Source organism: Triticum dicoccoides, chromosome 1A (assembly GCF_002162155.2).
Source record: "Triticum dicoccoides isolate Atlit2015 ecotype Zavitan chromosome 1A, WEW_v2.0, whole genome shotgun sequence".
NCBI classification, from domain to species: domain Eukaryota; kingdom Viridiplantae; phylum Streptophyta; class Magnoliopsida; order Poales; family Poaceae; genus Triticum; species Triticum dicoccoides.
Genome location: NC_041380.1, coordinates 227,233,184 through 227,240,728, shown reverse-complemented (window position 1 = coordinate 227,240,728; position 7,545 = coordinate 227,233,184).

Genomic DNA, 7,545 nt, shown 5'->3' with positions numbered 1-7,545 from the left:
CGCGGCCCCACTCCGGCGGCGCCTCCCCTGCCGCCCGCGAGCTCGCTCGTCGCCGGCCCCGCACTTCGTCTCCCCACGCCGGCCGGCCACCGCGGTCGCCTTGGCCACTGGCCTCGCCTCGCCACACTCCGTGGGGGTGAGCGCTCGCCCCGGCGCCCGTCGCCCTCCTGCCCGCTAACCCGCTAAGGCCCCCCGGGGCCTATGACAAGGGGGCCCCATCCCCCAAAACGTTTTATATAAAAAAGAATAAAAATAATAATTAATAAAATTATTAATTAATTAATTAATTAATTGTGTTTAATTAACCTAATAACTAATTAAACTAATTAACTACTGTTAATTAACATAACTAATCTGTTAACTAAACTAATTAACCTGGTTAATTAGTTAACAAACAATGACATGTGGGTCCCACTGGACCCACCTGTCTGTTTGACTGGTCAACCGACCAGTTGACCTGCTGACATCACTCTGATGTCATGCCTGCGTCATCATTCACTGTTCTGGATAATGTTAAATTAAATTAATTAAATAAATTCTAAAAATGATTTAAAACTTTAGAAAATCATATAAAATAATCCATAACTCGGATGAAAATACTTTGTACATGAAAGTTGCTCAGAACGACGAGACGAATCCGGATACGCAACCCATTCGTCCGCCACGCGTCCCTAGCATAGAGAACCTGCAACATTTCACCTCCGGTTCATCTGTCCGAAAACACGAAACACTGGGGGTACTTTCCCGGATGTTTCCCCCCTTCACCGGTATGACCTCATACCGCGTTAGAACACGTCTAGCTCTGCTTGTTGACCTATTATGCACTTGCTTGCTATGTATTTACTGTTTCTCCCCCCTCTTCTCTCCGGTAGCCCCCGTGACGATGCTGATGCCCCTGTGGACGACTACGTCACCGACAACCCCTCCTTCTTGTCTGAGCAACCAGGCAAGCCCCCCCCTTGATCACCAGATATCGCCTATTCTACTCTATACTACTTGCATTAGAGTAGTGTAGCATGTTACTGCTTTCCGTTATACCTATCCTGATGCATAGCCTGCCCTTGCTACACCTATTGATACCTTACCTGCAATCCTAAATGCTTAGTATAGGATGCTAGTTTATCATCATTGGCCCTGCATTCTTGTCGGTCTGCCTTGCTATACTATTGGGCCGTGATCACTCGGGAGGTGATCACGGGTATATACTATACATACATACATACTATACAGATGGTGACTAAAGTCGGGTCCGCTCGAAGAGTACCCGCGAGTGATTCACGGATTGGGGGCTGAAAGGACCTTTGTCCCGACGGCCCTCTGTGTGGATCTTTGTGGCGGAGCAACAGGGCAGGTTGAGACCGCCTAGGAGAGAGGTGGGCCTGGCCCTGGTCGGCGTCCGCGGTTGCTTCATAATAACATGCTTAACGAGATCTTGGTATTTGATATGAGTCTGGCTACGAGCCTATACGCACTAACCATCTATGTGGGAGTAGTTATGGGTATCCCGACGTCGTGGTATCAGCCGAAGTACTTCAGACGTCAGCGACGGACCGGCGCGCGTCGAATTGGACTGGAACGCCACTAGGCTAGGTCTGCTTTCGGCCGCGTACGCAACGTGCAGGTGTGCTATGGGCGATGGGCCCAGACCCCTGTGCGCTTAGGTTTAGACCGGCGTGCTGGCCTCTCTGTTGAGCCTAGGTGGGGCTGCGACGTGTTGATCTTCCGAGGCCGGGCATGACCCAGGAAAGTGTGTCCGGCCAAATGGGATCGAGCGTGTTGGGTTATGTGGTGCACCCCTGCAGGGAAGTTAATCTATTCGAATAGCCGTGATCTTCGGTAACAGGACGACTTGGAGTTGTACCTTGACCTTATGACAACTAGAATCGGATACTTAATAAAACACACCCTTCCAAGTGCCAGATACAACCGGTGGTCGCTCTCCCTCAGGGATATGAGGAGGGGATCGCCGGGTAGGATTATGCTATGCGATGCTACTGGAGATGCTACTTGGAGATGCTACTTGGAGGACTTCAATCTACTCTCTTCTACGTGCTGCGAGGCGGAGGCTGCCAGAAGCGTAGTCTTCGACAGGATTAGCTATCCCCCTCTTATTCTGGCATTCTGCAGTTCAGTCCACTGATATGGCCTCCTTACACATATACCCATGCATATGTAGTGTAGTTCCTTGCTTGCGAGTACTTTGGATGAGTACTCACGGTTGCTTTCTCCCCCCTTTTTCCCCTTTTCCTTCCTTTCTGGTTGTCGCAACCAGATGCTGGAGTCCAGGAGCCAGACGCCACCGTCGACGACGACCCCTACTACACCGGAGGTGCCTACTACTACGTGCAGCCCGCTGACGACGACCTGGAGTAGTTTAGGAGGATCCCAGGCAGGAGGCCTGCGCCTCTTTCGATCTGTATCCCAGTTTGTGCTAGCCTTCTTAAGGCAAACTTGTTTAACTTATGTCTGTACTCAGATATTGTTGCTTCCGCTGACTCGTCTATGATCGAGCTCTTGTATTCGAGCCCTCGAGGCCCCTGGCTTGTATTATGATGCTTGTATGACTTATTTATGTTTTAGAGTTGTGTTGTGATATCTTCCCGTGAGTCCCTGATCTTGATCGTACACGTTTGCGTGCATGATTAGTGTACGATTGAATCGGGGGCGTCACAAGTTGGTATCAGAGCCGACTGCCTGTAGGAATCCCCCTTTCCAACTCCTTGGCCGAAGTCGAGTCTAGTCGTTGAAAAACTTTTACTAACATGGCTGTGTGGCCCGTGGGCCCACGTCGCCATCGGGTGGTAGTAGGATCTTTTATTCCTCGACCTATACTCTGGGACTCTGACATCTCTTCTATTCGGGTTAAATGAATTTTACTAAATCTAACATTAGGATCTCGTTATCATTTTCACCCGGAGAGCCCCTTATTATTGATGATCGTCTGCTGCACCAGAAGATTCCGAAGATACTCTACGATGTGCTCTCGAGACTATGTGCCATCGCTTTTGCAATTCACTTCCATCGATAAATCCCTCTGGATAACTACTTACACCTATCGTTCATATTGTCATCCCCAGTTGCTCTTGTTATTACAAGATGTCCTGAAATACTCTTCGATATTCCGAGAATTCTTTACGCTTACTGCCCTGCAGTTCCTTGCTGCATGAATACCCCTACGAATAATTACTCGCGCTTGCCGAGTATCCGCTCATCCCCAGTTGTTCAGGTGTTTCACAAAAGTCTTCAAAATAATATTCGATCTTCCGAAAATCCTCTGGAGCCTTTGGCTCTTGAAATTCTTGCTTGCTTGCATTATGGTTAATCCCATAAGTCTCGTAGTCCTAATGACATTCCTTGTCATTATCATTTTGAGTCTGTTGACTCAATATGTTTGCGAATACACGCAATCATCATTGATCCTTATAAATTACTTTTCCGGCTAAGCTGCCATTCTTTTAACTGGAACTGGTTCCCGACCAATCCAATTGTCTTTGATTGTACCCTAAGGCTATTCAACTTATCCACCCCTAATCAGAGCATTGCTTCTGATCCCTTGATTTGGAAATCATAATTCCTTGCATTTGACAATTGAGTTAGTCAGTTGTTTCTATAATCTGCTTCCTCTAGTTGAGTACCGATGCTCACACCAGATCCCTTATGGACCACCAGATCCTTTGTTGGATTTTATCTGACAGATTCCTTCATATTCTATAAGCTTGTGAGCCTTTCCTCGGATACATAATGCCTTTGGTAAATTGTATCATCTGCTTTCTCCAGCATGCTCTACTCTCGAGCTTGTGTTATTTATTCCTGAAATTGTGGTATATGCTCCTAAGATGCCTCGATGGGTTGAACCTATGCCTTCCATATTAGGTGTGAACTCAAAAGTTTTCACGAGTCATAGTCGTCTGGTATTTTGCCAGATAATTCAACCCTACAACTTCTTCGAAAAAGAGAAGTGAATGAAAGGTTATACACTAAAGAAGTGGGAGTCGACCTTGAACTTGTGTTCATGCCCATGGACACGATGTATATCCTATCATGGGAGCTTCTTGTAATAATAACTATCCCCTTGATATAATATCATATGGTATCTGTGAATTGATCCTTGTAATCGTGGTTCCGACCATATGTTCTTCTTTGATCCCATTTCTCGAGCAAGTTTAAGCGCTTGTCTTCTATATATCAATACACCCCACTTCAACCTTTCATTTGATATGCCTTCGAGTATTATCCCCTGGTATCTCGAGGATATCTTGCCATTGCACTACATCTTATGAACTTGTGCTGGAGTAATACCTTTCCCTATCAGAGTCACTCCACGAGTTCTGGGTTGTCGTCAACCGAGAACATCGGTAAGTGAATTGATTCCGCACTCTGATACGATAACTCTAAGTAATTTTCGTTGCTTATGAGTTTAATAATCCTTGAAGTCATTCCTAGCCTGATTGGATACATCCTTATCGTGCTAAATTTTAACTGTGCTACCTGGTTCTTTTTCCCGGAGCACACTTTTCGATGATGAGCAAATCATGCGTCGATCTTCCTCGTCATATCAATTCTCCTTGGACAACAAACTTGATTTCGAGTTTGTGTCGTACCTATGGTTCCAGTAACCTTTTGCTTCACCATTCCCTTGGTGTGATGTTGTCGCTGGTTGATTACATCTTCATGAAACCTCTCGAGAAGTGCGTCGTGATCATCATCAACATTCTGAGTGTTTCCAGGATATCAATCAAATTCTTGATGAGAAATAGCATCCTTTGCCCTCGATGATTTGGGTTATCATCGACAACTTTATTGCATTCTCTCCAACACAAAACTTGTTCCTGTTTTGTGTTGCACCTTGAGTTCCTTGCTACCCGACTTATGATATGTTCTACCGCGGAGTATTACCATCTTTTATGTCAAGGATGTTGTGGGGATTACTCCACCTCTCAAGAATTCTTGGTATAGTGATACTTCTCCCCATCATCATTCTTTCTTGGTCCTCGAGTTGATTCCAAACGGGGTACCAACAAGTGAACGGTGCTGTTTGGATTCTGCCCTTCTAGCAATCCTATTGCTTTGAAGTTAATGGTCGGCCATTCATTGTTTGACTATTGATTATTGAATCACCATTCCGACGTTGGTCGTGCAACCCAGCCCATATTCGGGTGCGCCTTTCACCCAATGTTTAATTGTGTATGATTTCCCTCGAACATACTTAGCTATATCATTTGATCTGACAAATGTTATCTTCTTGTTCACATAAGTGTGGACATCCATCTTTTGAAAATCTTAATGAATTGTTGCTGAGTCCATCAGCCACCTCCTTATCCGCTCCTTGGTTTATTGATGAACTCTTGTTTCGGAACTCGCTTGCATAGTTCAATTCCCGAGAATCTTACAATGTCATCTCGACAATTTGTGTTGCACCTTTCTTCTCAGGCATCCTAAGTCTGAGTTATCCTGACGGCCATCGATCTGAACCTCGGTCAGATATGATGGTTGGAACATAATTTCAATAGCTATAACATTGGTTCTTATATGACCCGGTAAGGTCATGTCATGCCTAGCACACCTGGCCGGAGGACCTATTGTTATAGTTCTTCCTTTTAGCAAGATTAGCCATTCTTCCATTAGGGAATTGTAAGGCTTATTCTATAAGTTGATCCTGATGGATCCTTCATGTTTCCAAAGTCTGATCTTCACCTGAAGACCATGTCAATGCTATCTCGAAGCATGTCAATGGTACTCCGATTTTCAACAGGAACATTTGAAGCACGATGCTAAATTTTGTTTATCATTTATCCTAACACCGTTGTATGGGTAATATCATGAGATTCCTCCCCCCCTTACCTAAATGGTTGTCTACTTTATACCCTGTCATGGATATCTTGCTCTGCTTGTCCTTGGGAAGGATATACCCCTGATATATGTGTTTAAACACATTTTCCTTTCCATTATTTGGTTTAACCTTTCTTGTGATCTATATAATCTAAGCAGTAATAATTCACTGCGTAGGTAAAACACCTCGGTGTACAACTCTGACAGTGAGACCCTGTTTCTATTGTTGATGGCATTTCGGTAACCGCCGATGGATGAGAACTTTGCCTCTTGGCCCGCCTCGTTCAACGAGCAGGAAAATAGTTCTCTTCGTCCCTCGCCCTTGGTATCGACGTTGTCGCCGACATAATCGACAGGCTACCCCCCTGACATGCCTTGCTTGCATGATCACGCAAGAGTCTCCACCCTTCCTACTTTAACCACATGATGGGCCCATAACCCACAGTTCCACAAGATCGAAACCTGACTCCCATGTACACCCCCTGTTCCCAAGGTTGTTCCTCGCACGTGACCTCGCATGTAATTCACGAGCCGCCTTCAGTTCTGATATCAGACACAATACTTATTCCCATTGTTTTGACCCTTTCACGCCCTATAACAGACATCGAACGATTGCCTGCCCGCTCGAAACTTCCCAGGTTACCTCCTTACTTTGCTCTCGATAATTTCTTAAGATTCGATTCGAGAGTTACTTTCCGCCACCTTCCTCGATGTTGTCGACCCGATAGTCAACCTTGCCGACGTCTGTTCTCCCAGAATGCCTACCCTTTATTCTTTCGTAAGTACGATGGAGTTCCTGAAGAAAGGGCGCCGACTTCATCATGATGACCTGAAATAGAGAAATGAAGACTTCAACGTAATGGATCGACCTCTTCGAGAAGAGCAACCAAGATCAAGAAGACCCGTTAGAATTTCGTAACCAGAATTTTCCCCTTAGTCCCCCTCTTAAATCTCGGGACGAGATTTCTTGTAGTGGAGGAGAATTGTGACGCCCGGGTAATTAAGCTACAGTAACCCTCTGCTAAGGATGCCACGTCCCCTCGGTTACTGTTGATAAACTCGAGTTAGTTCAAAAACGATTCAAATTCAAATTTAAAATATAAGCAAACAGTAAAAGTTTTCAAGCATTAAAACTAAATTGTTCATCATGTGGCAAATAATCCCTAACTAATTGAGGTGAAGAAACCCCATTCTTATAGAAAGTTTAGATGCATTTGAATAATTAAAATAGTAGGTAAAACAATGAAATAAATGTCTTTTGCATTTTATAAAATAATAAATTGTTTATTTAGTTGCCCCTAAGTTAATGGGACAGTAGCATAATTATTAACTCTAAATTAGTGACTGCTTTTATAATTTATAAAACTAATACAACTGAGAAATTAAAAGAAAACAGAAAAGTAAATAAATAAAAGAAAAGAAAATACAGAAGAGAAAAACTAAACTAACAAAAAAACAAAAAATAAAGAGAAAGCCCCCCCTCCCCCCCGCTGGGCCAAGTGGCCCAGCTGGCCTTCGCCGTCCGAACTGGCCGGCCCAACTGGCCCAGCCGGCCACACCTTATCCCCACACCCCCGCAAACCCTAATCCCCAATCTCCCCCACTCCTCCCACTCTCCCCCCCGATTGGATCGGGGGCTCGAACCGCCCCGACCCCGTCGCCTCAACGCCGCGCCGGCGCCCGCCCGAAGCCGTCCGTCGCCGCCTGAAGACCACC